The sequence below is a fragment of the Euprymna scolopes genome, chromosome 17 (assembly GCF_053919585.1).
Source record: "Euprymna scolopes isolate OS-2025 chromosome 17, ASM5391958v1, whole genome shotgun sequence".
NCBI lineage: Eukaryota > Metazoa > Mollusca > Cephalopoda > Sepiida > Sepiolidae > Euprymna > Euprymna scolopes.
In genome coordinates, this window is record NC_136498.1 from 56577321 (window position 1) to 56588478 (window position 11158).

General features: G+C 37.2%; 1 pseudogene; it reads left to right on the forward strand.

Annotated features, from left to right (window-relative positions):
* Positions 1-5569: 5569 nt before the first annotated feature.
* On the forward strand, positions 5570-5696 carry LOC145297150 (U2 spliceosomal RNA; annotated as a pseudogene).
* The last annotated feature ends 5462 nt before the right edge of the window (positions 5697-11158 follow it).

Here is an 11158-nt window from a genome sequence, read left to right on the forward strand (position 1 = left end):
GTCTATCTGTTGTTTTTTTCAGAATTTAAAATTTAACCACCAAACTTATATATTGCTCTATTCTTAAATATTGAGCTTTTCCTTTTTGGCAAGGATCACCTTCAAAGTATTACTTCAAGTAATATCTATCAGGATTTTTCATCTAAATTCTATCAGTGTCTTATCTCGCTTATATATATATATATATATATATATATATATATATATATATATATATATATATATATATATATATATATATATATATATATATATATATATATATATATATATATATATCAGGATCTCTCAGCAGCCACCTGATTGCACCCGTGGATCACCACACTCTTCAGTACATCCAGGTACATTTTGGTTTTTACTTTCAAGCCGACTTCGATGAGGTGGCCCTCAGTTGAAACCATACCAAAGACCAAAACCGTGGCCTGAAAAGGTTGTCCGATGTGTTGAACTGTGCTCTCAAGCGTTGAACTATCCAGATTTGCATTTTGTGGGTGCTGGCAATGGTCCTGTTGTCATAACTTGATCGCTAGAGAGCATGAGTTGTACAGCAGCGCATCTCCAATCTCGCTCGATGAACATTGTGTCACTTTTAGACATGATAGAAGGCTCCTATATAAAAAAACAGTTTTCATCAAACGAAAAGGGAATCATATTTTCTTTTCTAGGGCAACAACTTTATCGTTCGTAGGCAGTGCAATGGTCACTTTAATATATTGTGGTCTACGACACTGTGAAAGGTATGGGAAGCTTCGTCCAATTACCCCCCTCAAAAAGGCGCTCCAAAATCTGAATGTCGACGGGGATGGCAGGCATTTTTTGCAGGCTAACATGATCCTAATTTGGCTTTTCAATCCCACTTTCTTACCCCAGTGTCACATCTTCTTGACATGGGTGAGAGATAAATACCTCCTTAAGATTTTTTATCTGATCATGGCTGGTGGAATAAGAGCAAGCTATCCCTCTGAATTAAAGAAAGAGGTATATTCGAAATTTTGTGGTGATTTCGGAATTCGATATAAAGATTCCTTAGTTCATCAAGATGCACCTAAAGAAGGTCGGAGGTTACATCGGCTTAACTGTCGTGATGAAAACAGTAAATTGAATAATCCAAATAACTGATTTTATAAATCCTCGTCTCTAAAATGTTTAAGCATGGTTGTAATCTATATTATTTAAGACAATTAGAACCCTGGGCGGCGCCAGGTAGCTCTGCTAGTTGCTCTTTTAAATATAAATGTGCCAGTGTAGTGAAAGTTCAGAACAGGAGGAGAAAAATACAAAAGTCGAATTTTCTTGAAAAGTTCTAATATGCAACACTTTTCTAGGTTTTTTTTGTACTCTTTTTAGTCGCGTGCAAGTGACTCTATAAGTCACTCCGTCGGTCGGTCAGTCGGTCGGTCGGTCTGTCCATAACACTTTTGTGCTAGGCCTTTTTGTTTAATATCAAAGGTATGTTGTTAATAGATGCTGTTCTTAACTTTTTAATCTTTTCTTGGCCTTTTGGCGAAGATCAAAGAGAGTCCACAGAGTGAATGAGTTATTGTGGTAAATGTTGCGAGTCAAGAGTAAAGTTGCCAAAGACTCCATTTTCACTTTAGTAACAAAGACCCTACAACACTCCCCCTCCCAGATCTTATAGGGCCATGTGCCTAAATTTGTTTTGTAAACTGGAATTTTACTTTTAATTTACTTTGATTTTACATTGAATTATCTTGATTGTAATTTTCATTTTCACGAAATAAATTATATATGAAGACCAAAGTGTAGTATCTGTTCTTCCAGATACCTCATTTTTGATTTTTTTCAAGAGGTCCGCAACTTGATCCAACCAGTCAAGTTTAAGGCTTTCACTTTGGTCACTTTTGTGACTTTACTAACCTTTGTTAATAGGACCGACCCCCTCTTTAGGAAGTCTGGACCCTTTCTGCTCCCTCAAGACAGACGCCATTGTGTGGTAGTCTGGACCCAAAAACCGATCCCTTCTTTGGGAGTTTTCAGGACCAACAACACTTTCTTTGGTAGACGCGGCCAGGACGGGTTAGATTTAGTTTGTTGGGTACTTTGTTTCCTCCTCTCCTCTGAGGTTGAAATGGTATATTCTCTCCTCTCTTAATTGCCTGAGCAGCACTCTGACCTGCCAGGCCCAAAACTTTGTCTTCCTTCACTGCTCTCCCAGTGGATTGAGCAGACCAGGTTCACTCTCTCACTTCCTTGGGGTTGTTTGTGGGTAGGGTGACGTGGGTAGGGCAGGTGTTTCGTTTCTGCTCCCCTCTCTGAGCAGAGATGTCTACCCCTCTCTCTATTAATTGCGATGCGGCACTCTGATCCATTAGCACCCACTGCCTTTTCCTTCGCTGGTCTCCATCCTTGCGGGGGATCTTAGCCGACTAATTCGACATCCCTGTGAGGGGAGGTCAATCCACTTTCTCTCTTCTGATCTCACCCACTCTCCTCTACCCCCCCCCATTTCCCTGCATTTTCTTGTTTTTTGCGGTTGGGTGCCTGGACCTGAGTAAATTCGCTTCTGAGCATCTTCAGTTGGACCAATGGCCCGGTCCGATCCTCGGTGTGTGGTTCGGACTAGGTCTCCAGCTGAAGAGAAACTGGTTGGAAGTAGAGACCAAGATCGAATCCTCTGTCAGACTTGGGTTCGAAGGAAATTGTCCTTGAAGGGTTGGGTGCAGGCGTGTGCTACATACGTGTTTCCGCTCATCCTTTACTGTCTGTCTGTACTTTCCCTCCCTGCAAAACGACGAATCAGTTTACAGGAGCACCTCAACACACTCTTGTGGAACGAGGGTAAGCATTATGTCTGCAGAGAAGTCTGTGTTCGAAATCTGAGCGAGGGAGGCTTGGGATTGCTCAATTTTCTGTGTCACAAGCATGCAGAGAGGTTGGCTGTCCTGAGCGGTGCGTTGTATGAAGACGTTCCATGGGTCACTGTGGTTGAAAGCTCATTTTCCAATCTCACACCTGACCCCTCGGTCTCCGCCAAGCTTCGATCGAGGGGAGAACAAACACTCTACGCCGAATGCCTGTCCAGACTTAGAGCATTGCCAGGGACCAGTATCCTCAAACAGTCTAGTAACAGGCTTTATCGGGAGCTAGTGGGACGTAGCACAAAGGGACCACTAGTGACATGGACAGGGATGTCATTAGAGGAGGTCTGCTCCCAGTGGAGTGTGGCGCCGGGACGGGACTTTCTTACAAACTCGGAATTTTCCCTTACCTGCCGACTTGTCCGGAATGCACTGCCCCTCCTTGACGAACTCAATCTGTACAAAGAAGAAACCCGGGTCTACTGCCTGCGCTGTAACAAGGAAATGAGGGAAACAGTCGGTCATGCCTTTTTCCACTGCAGCAGGCTCAACATCCTCCTAGGGTACATCAACTAGGTAATGGCCCGCATCGATGCCAAGCGCTGGCTTGAACTCGATGAGTCATATTTTGTGAAGAACATTGATCCGCCGCTGCCTAGGGAGAAAAGAATGGTTTTTCAAGCAATACTAGCATGCCTCAAGTGAGTCCATAAGGGGATATCTGTTCCGGATCGGCATCTGATCGTCTACTTTAAACATCTGCTTAAAGTAAAGATCAGATGTGAGTGGCTTTGACAAGAGGTGGGTGCATGATGCTAGCTTGTGCATCCGACGAGGCACCAAGTTTGAATTCGTGTTACCACCATAAGCATGGCCACACAGTACTGGGTCCTACAGAGCTCATCCCGCCAAGTTAGACAAATAAAAAGTAAAGAGACTCTTGACTAGTGGTACAAATAGGATCCTGTACCCCGATTGTGTGTTTCCTTTTCTTTTTTTTTTCACTAGAGAACCTTTCCAGGCTACTCTACCGCGATCACCCCCTCCTATCTTTTTGTTTTATCACCTCCTGGTCAACCCTACTGGAAGGTCGCCGCCTACCCCCCCATCTCCACCTTCTTGTTTTTTTACAATCTATTTATTTTTCCTCCCTACACTCGATAAGAATTCTTCCAAATCCCCACTAGGGATCTTCTCGCTTGTTTTTGGTGCCCCAGAAAATCAGTAGGTGACCTAACTTTCTAAATTAGCTCAGGGAGGGACCTTACTAACAATGCACTAAGCAATTTTATTTTTTTTGTATATTTTTTCTAAATTCCCCACTCCCCAACACGAACTGTTTTTCTTCCAAATTCAAGAACTTTTTATTTTTCAACTAGCGGGGGTACCCGGCGTTGCCCGAGTGTTTGTTTCCGGGACGGGGGGAGTTTTAAAAAATGTTATGGTAGGTAAGTAGGAAGGATCAAACCCGGAGTCATGAGTAAAAGTAGGAAAATAAAGTGTGAAAAAAAAAACAATAAAACATCTGCAACGTTAACAGTTCGGCCACCAAGAAAAGTCCATTCCAGTTGTTTAGGGAAAAAAAAAAACGACTACGGTAGGTCGGCGCGAACGTGAAAATATAATGTAAATTGTCCAGCACGCCTACCACTACGCCACAGAGCACTGCAGCTTAGTTTAGTGATTTTAAATAACTTCACATGAAAGAACTACGAAGCCAAACCGGTGTTCTCTTCTCAACTGTTCCTTGTGAACGATCCCAAACGGTGTTAAGTGGTGGCAGGGGGAGGAGGAATTTATTAGAGAGAAAATATTTTACCACTTCCATTGATCTTAACCGATTTTGGCCGTGACTTCTCAGAAGAAAAAGTATAGAAATCTAAGATTATCGAGGAATTTGAGAAATAATAAGCCTATAACACACCTCAGATATTGTTCTGCCGTTTGTGCATATTATATTTGCATGAAATATCTTGATTTTTAATCCTATTAAGGTCAAAATCCCACGGGAAAAAATGAGTTCATTTTATTTATATAGATAGAATAGATAGAATAGATAGATAGAAGATAGATAGAGAAGAAGAAGAAGAGAAGAAGAAGAAGATAGATAGAAGAAGATAGAAGAAAAGAATAGATAGAAGATAGAGAAGATGAATTGAACTTTTCACACACACACACACACACACACATTTTAATAAAAAGAAGAAAAAAAAATTGCACACACACATACAGAAATTGTATATATATATCCTTTTTTGCAAAAACGCTGGGGTTTTCATTAGTTAGATTAGAGTCCACAGAGTGAATGAGGTATTGTGGTAAATGTTGCCAGTCAAGAGTAAAGTTGCCAAAGATCCAATTTTTCTTTAATTACAAAGACCCTGCAACACTCCCCTCCCCATTTCTTATAGGGCCTTGTGCCTCAATTTGTTTTGTCCTTTGGAGATTTTATTTTTTAATTTTTTAAATTTTATATTGAAATTTTTTTAATTGTATTTTTTTCTTTAAACGGAATAAATTAAATATGAAGATCAAAGTGTAGTATCGGTTCCGGCAGATACTGCAAGCAAAGAGTATATATGGGGGAAACCCCACGTATAAGACCTTGGTCAATGTAGGGGAAACCCTTCATACCAATTGTCACTATCCAGCTCTGCTACTCCCCGGGGAGTTGGCCCCTATTTCCCCTTCACTCCTCACATAAAAAATCGGCCTTGTGCCTAATTTGCTCAGTGGGGGAGTAAATAAATACCCTTTTCTTGGCCTTTTGGCCAAGATCAAAGTGTAGTATCTGTTCTTACTACATGCTGTACTTATTGTAATATAAAGTGGGGGATCACTTTTCTGTATCAAATTACTGTAAAATTGGCACCTGTTTTACAACCAGTCAGTCTCAAAGCCATTCAAGTCAATCTCCAAATCATTCAAGTTGTTTTTGAAGGATTCCAGTTATTTTGTTAACCATTCAAGTCATTCTTAAGGTCATCCAATTCATCCTTAAGTTCATTAAAGTCATTCTAAGTCATTTACTTTTTATTTATTTAAGTCATTTCAACCCATTTTTCGGTCATTTTCGTTTATCATTAAGAATTTCATGTCAATCCTACATTCACACACGAGAGCACGCGATTAATGACTATCAGCCTGATTCACGCTACACAAAGCATATCGCCACTTGGACATAAGAGGCTACTACTTGGGATTGTGCCTAATATGGAAGTGTGGGAGTTGGACAGTGAGACGTTTGTTCACTTCTTCAGGTTACAACAATCAGGGTAATAGGAAACAGGGAAGGAATTCCAAAGTCTAGCACTTTTAGGTGAGAAACAATTAGAGTACAAGGTTTTCTGGCATGTAGGAACTTTAACATTTAAGTGGCATGAGTTTTATGCTTGTCAGTTTAGTCGAGAGTATGAGCAAGTGTTAGGAGTTCGTCACATCAGATTCCATTAAAATAATTTTATATTCGTTACTAAACTTCTGTTTTTTTATCTGAGTGTCAGCATTGAATATACTCAGGGTTACCCAGATGATTAAATGTTTATCGTCCTCCCACGGCACTAAACAGGATTTGAAATCAGCACTCCAGAGAAAGAGCAGTGTAGCCAAAGAAAATTGCCTGAACAAGTCTGTTGGCATTCCACAGAAGAAGCGTCTCCTGTTTTTAGCAACAAAACTCTCTTCACAGAGTGTGAAAAGGTAATGCTTGGAAAGTTAACCACATAGAATTGCACAGGACAATACTTCACACTGACAGAGAACTAGGTATCCCAGAACACTCAAGACTCTGCCAGTCTGATTTTGATATGAAACCACTACGCCGAAAGGAGTCTATCAAGATGGTTGTTTCCTGGGAAAATAGATCAACGTCTTCCAAAAGGACGAGAAGGTAAACTTGAAAAGTAGATTATTTATTTGCTTCCCCACGAAAGCAAATTAGACACAAGGTCGTCTTTAATGTGGGGAAAACCAGCTCCCTCAAAAAAGGGCCACTTTGACAGTTCCCAAATAAATAGTGATTGTCTCAATATGAAGGGTTTCTTCTACATTGACCAAGTACAAATTACAGGACAGACACTACCCGGCCAGAAGGCCGGGAATGGCAGAGGGCCATGCCTCACACACACATAGGCATACCAGAACGCCAGAGCCTCTAGGAGGCTACCAAGGTTGCTGTCTCTTAGCGCAAAGTGCTTTTGCTCTTAATAGCAGCATGGACTCTTTTATTGTAGTTGCAATACTTGCCATGTTGGCAGACGCACTGGTGAAATTATCAGTTTCAAGCGGAATGGATTGCTGTAATGCGAGTTAGTATCAAGCAATAACCAAGGCCATAATTTAAGGCGATTATGAAACTTCTTCTAACAATTGGTCTAGATCTGAAAACGAATTATAAACAATTGATAGTTGAGCATTTATGATTCTTAGTCGCGTCCAGTTTTGATAAATTTATCTGCAATTGAGCCATTATAATAAACACCACTTTCGAATACTTAATTCCAGCTAAGGTATCAGTAATTGCTATGTATGCATCGGGTATATGGCTAATAGCTGACTTTAATAAATTCCCCAGTCATCCGAGGCAGAATTTTATGGACAATTTCGCCTGCTTCTTGTGGAATATGGAATAAATTTGTCGCGAATTATCTGGACGTATTACTGTTAACAAGTAGAGAAATACTGCGTGAATCAGATGAAGGGGCGACTCAACGTCCGCAGCAAACAGTGTCAGATATTTTTAAAAAATGCATTTATATAAAAAATATTCTGCTTACTTGCCCGGACTTCCTGTTTTAGTTAAAAATAAGTGATCAGATTGATGCAAAACAAAATATGCAAATACCTTGTACACATTTGTATTTAAAAAAATATATGTTTTACAAAAATAAAGGTACTTCTGTATTTATGAACCTGCAACATAGGGTGGGGGGTTGAAACAATTTGTGCATTTGTAATTAGGCTCGTCCGGTCATTTCCTGTACTTCACTGCATTCCCTGGCACACCCTGATAACTTCATGGAAATTGAAGGTTCATATATGAAGAAGTACGAAAATAAGTAATAATTGATATTTTTTATATAAAATAATTAATATAATGTTTACGTTACATTGTTTTGAATTTGTTTTTATATCATAAAAATGTATTACTTGATAAAATATCTATTGATTTGTTTGATTTTTTTTTAAAGAAAATAGAATAAACGTTTTTTTTGTATTATTGCTTTTTGTATTATTTAATATATTACTTTATGAAATAGTTATTGATTTGTTTGAGGTTTTTTTTCAGAAAAAAAGAATAACATTTTTTAAAGAAAAATAAAATAAACATGTGTTTATTATTGTTTTATGTTTGTATTATTAAAATATATTACTTGATGAAATATTAATTGCTTTGTTAATTTTTTTTTCAGAAAAAAGGATGTAATTTTCCTTTTAGAAAAATAGAATGAGCGTTTTTTTAATCTTTTTTGTGCTATTAAAATATATTAGTGTTTTAAGTCCTATTTAGGAAGATGAGGATTTTCATATCAATGCTGGCTTTTCTGTATGATACCGTTTGCTGCGAATTTTGAGTCACCTATACTTCTGATTCACCACTCTCTTGCATTCTCGTCCATTTTTGTTAGGAAAGGTTGGATACAGATCCTCTAGCCACCTCTAGCAAAGTGGTGAAAAGCACCGGTTAAATCTACAAAAAAATTATGTCGTTTTGAATTCTGATTTCTGTTTAGCGGTGTATATCAAGGAAAATTAATGATTACGTAATTCGCATTAAATATTACAAATTGAACATAAAAAATAATCTATATTATTTAATTGGAATTCATTATTGAGATGAGTATTATTTATTAATTTTATTTATTGCGGACTACTATCCTCATCTTTTTAGTTCTTGTTTTTCGACGTTTCGGCCAACTATTCCTCTGGCCTTCGTCAGGTGGTAACCACGACGAGATAGGAACTCCGAATCTCCTAACTGCATTCACAGCAATTACTGACATCCATAGTTGTTGTCGTCTCACCACGTTTTAAATAATATATATACACACTTCGGTTCGGACCCGACCATGGGAGATCAGATGATAAATAAACAGGGATTTATAAAACCAAAACGTTCAACCTTAATTGCCCTTTGGGACCCGTGGCGCAGTTTATGGAGACGTTGAATCTCTACGGGTCCAGGTGAGAATTGTCTAAAGATAGCGGTTTCAATCCTACCCAAAGCCGGCCAGAGGCTTACTTGGCCAAAAACGTAATGTTTTATCGAGCTTTTCAATATGGTTGAGATAATTTTATATGAATTCTTTAATATTTATAATATACTTTAGTTTTACATTCTCGAATCATTTTGATAAATTTAATTTTAATTTTAATTTTTATTTTATATATATATATATATATATATATATATATGAACCAATGATTAATAAAACATGTTAAAAGACATCTTGAAAAAGAGTTAAAACCATATTAAATTCTAAAAAGGAAGCAGAAGATAAGTGGATCGTCCTTAATCCGCGGAGTTTCGAAGAAATACTTTCCTTCTCATCAGAGGGTAGGAATTAGCAAAATGCGAGATCGGATTTTGCATACAAAAGTATTTGATGAAACAACAAGTTAGTCAAAGATCTTACTTGAAAACAAAAAAGTGAAGCAGAGATAATATGATGAAGAAAAAGGTGATTACTCGTGAATGGATTGTCTGGTAAAAGATAAATAATCCAATGACAGTAAAATCCAAAAATATAACTTCAAGAAAGTTAATTGAATATCCACTTGCACAAGTAAAACCCAAGAAAATCCCTTAATTGGAAGATGGTCCAAAATAATCCAAAGGCCGAAATCCATGGAATAATTCACAAATATGTACAAGGGAAAAAGGGAAAAATTCCAGGAATATTAATAAAAGAAAAATAAGATATGCTTTTCAAACTGCTGCCAATACATAAATATAAATAAGAAAGATCAGGGAAGAAGAAGAGGAAAACAATTAAATTGTAATCGAATTAAATATTAAATAGAAAAACAAATGTCAAAATGACCCAGACAGGAAATGTTAAAAGGCGTGAAAAATATATATATGGCAAAATAATATAGGTCAGCTGATATGTACAGGTTGTTACTTAAGAAAATGTCAGCAAGAGTTGTTAAAAGACACACAAAGAGAAAATAAATAACTAAATAAATAAATTAATTAATTAATAAATAAATAGAAAATAAGTAATAAATAAACAATGAATAAATAAATAACAAATAAAAAATAAATTATAAAATAAAAAATATGAATTATTTAAGGGGTGAGGATGGCCGGTATCTGCAAATTTAGGAAAACTCAAGAAAGTAAATAAATAAATGCATATAGTAAAATATAAGTAAATATACATACACGATATAAAAGTGTGTGTAGATTGATATATTAGATAGATAGGAATATTTAAAGACTAAAACAGAAATTGCAGATAAAAAACCGGCCAAGCAAAGAAGAAAAAAAGCATTAAAATAAAGGATTATTAAATTATAACTTATTAAGAAAGTATGTAAAAAAAACGATAAAGTTCAATTAAAAATTATAATTTAATTTATTAAATTTTTTTAAATTCAATTTTCACCCCAAACAATGCACAGTGCAACTTTAGAGCAGGGGGCTACTATCAGGGACTTAATTTGCAGGGGCATTATGAAGGGAGATGAGTAGAAAGATGTTTGTTCACATTACACTTGAACTTCTGCATATCAGTACAGTTGGGAAAGCAGAATCCCGGAAGGGAGTTCCAAATACCTGCAGTTCTGGGGAAGAAACTATTGGAGTAAAAGGCTTTCTTGCACCTAGGGATCTCTACTGTAGCTTGTCGGGTTTGTCGGGGGTAGTTACGTCGAGGAGGTGCAAGTGTTTGCAGTTTGTCAGAGCAGTCACCATTAAAGTATTTGTAGTATTAATTACTGAAATAAAGGAGCTTTGTCTTAGTAATATCCAATGTTACCATCAATTTACGTTACGACTCCTCTACACACTTGTGGTCATTTTCGAATGCTTCATACATCATCTTGGCTATGTTTTTCACCACATATCTTTATAGAGCATGGTGTCATCAGCAAATATACCAATCACGGTCATAACTTTTCAGTCAGGTGATTTATGAATATCAGGAGCAAAAAAGTTACTAGACAATAACGAGATGTAGGTAAGGGGTGAGAGTAGACGTCGTGTTTGGAATGTGACTATGATTATTTTGATGACTGCAAGATTGAGACGAAAATAATAATGTCAGCATTTTATTGTTTGTACCTTGAGGTATGCCGATTTAAGTAATGAGCTAAAAATAATGTTCAGACTTCTA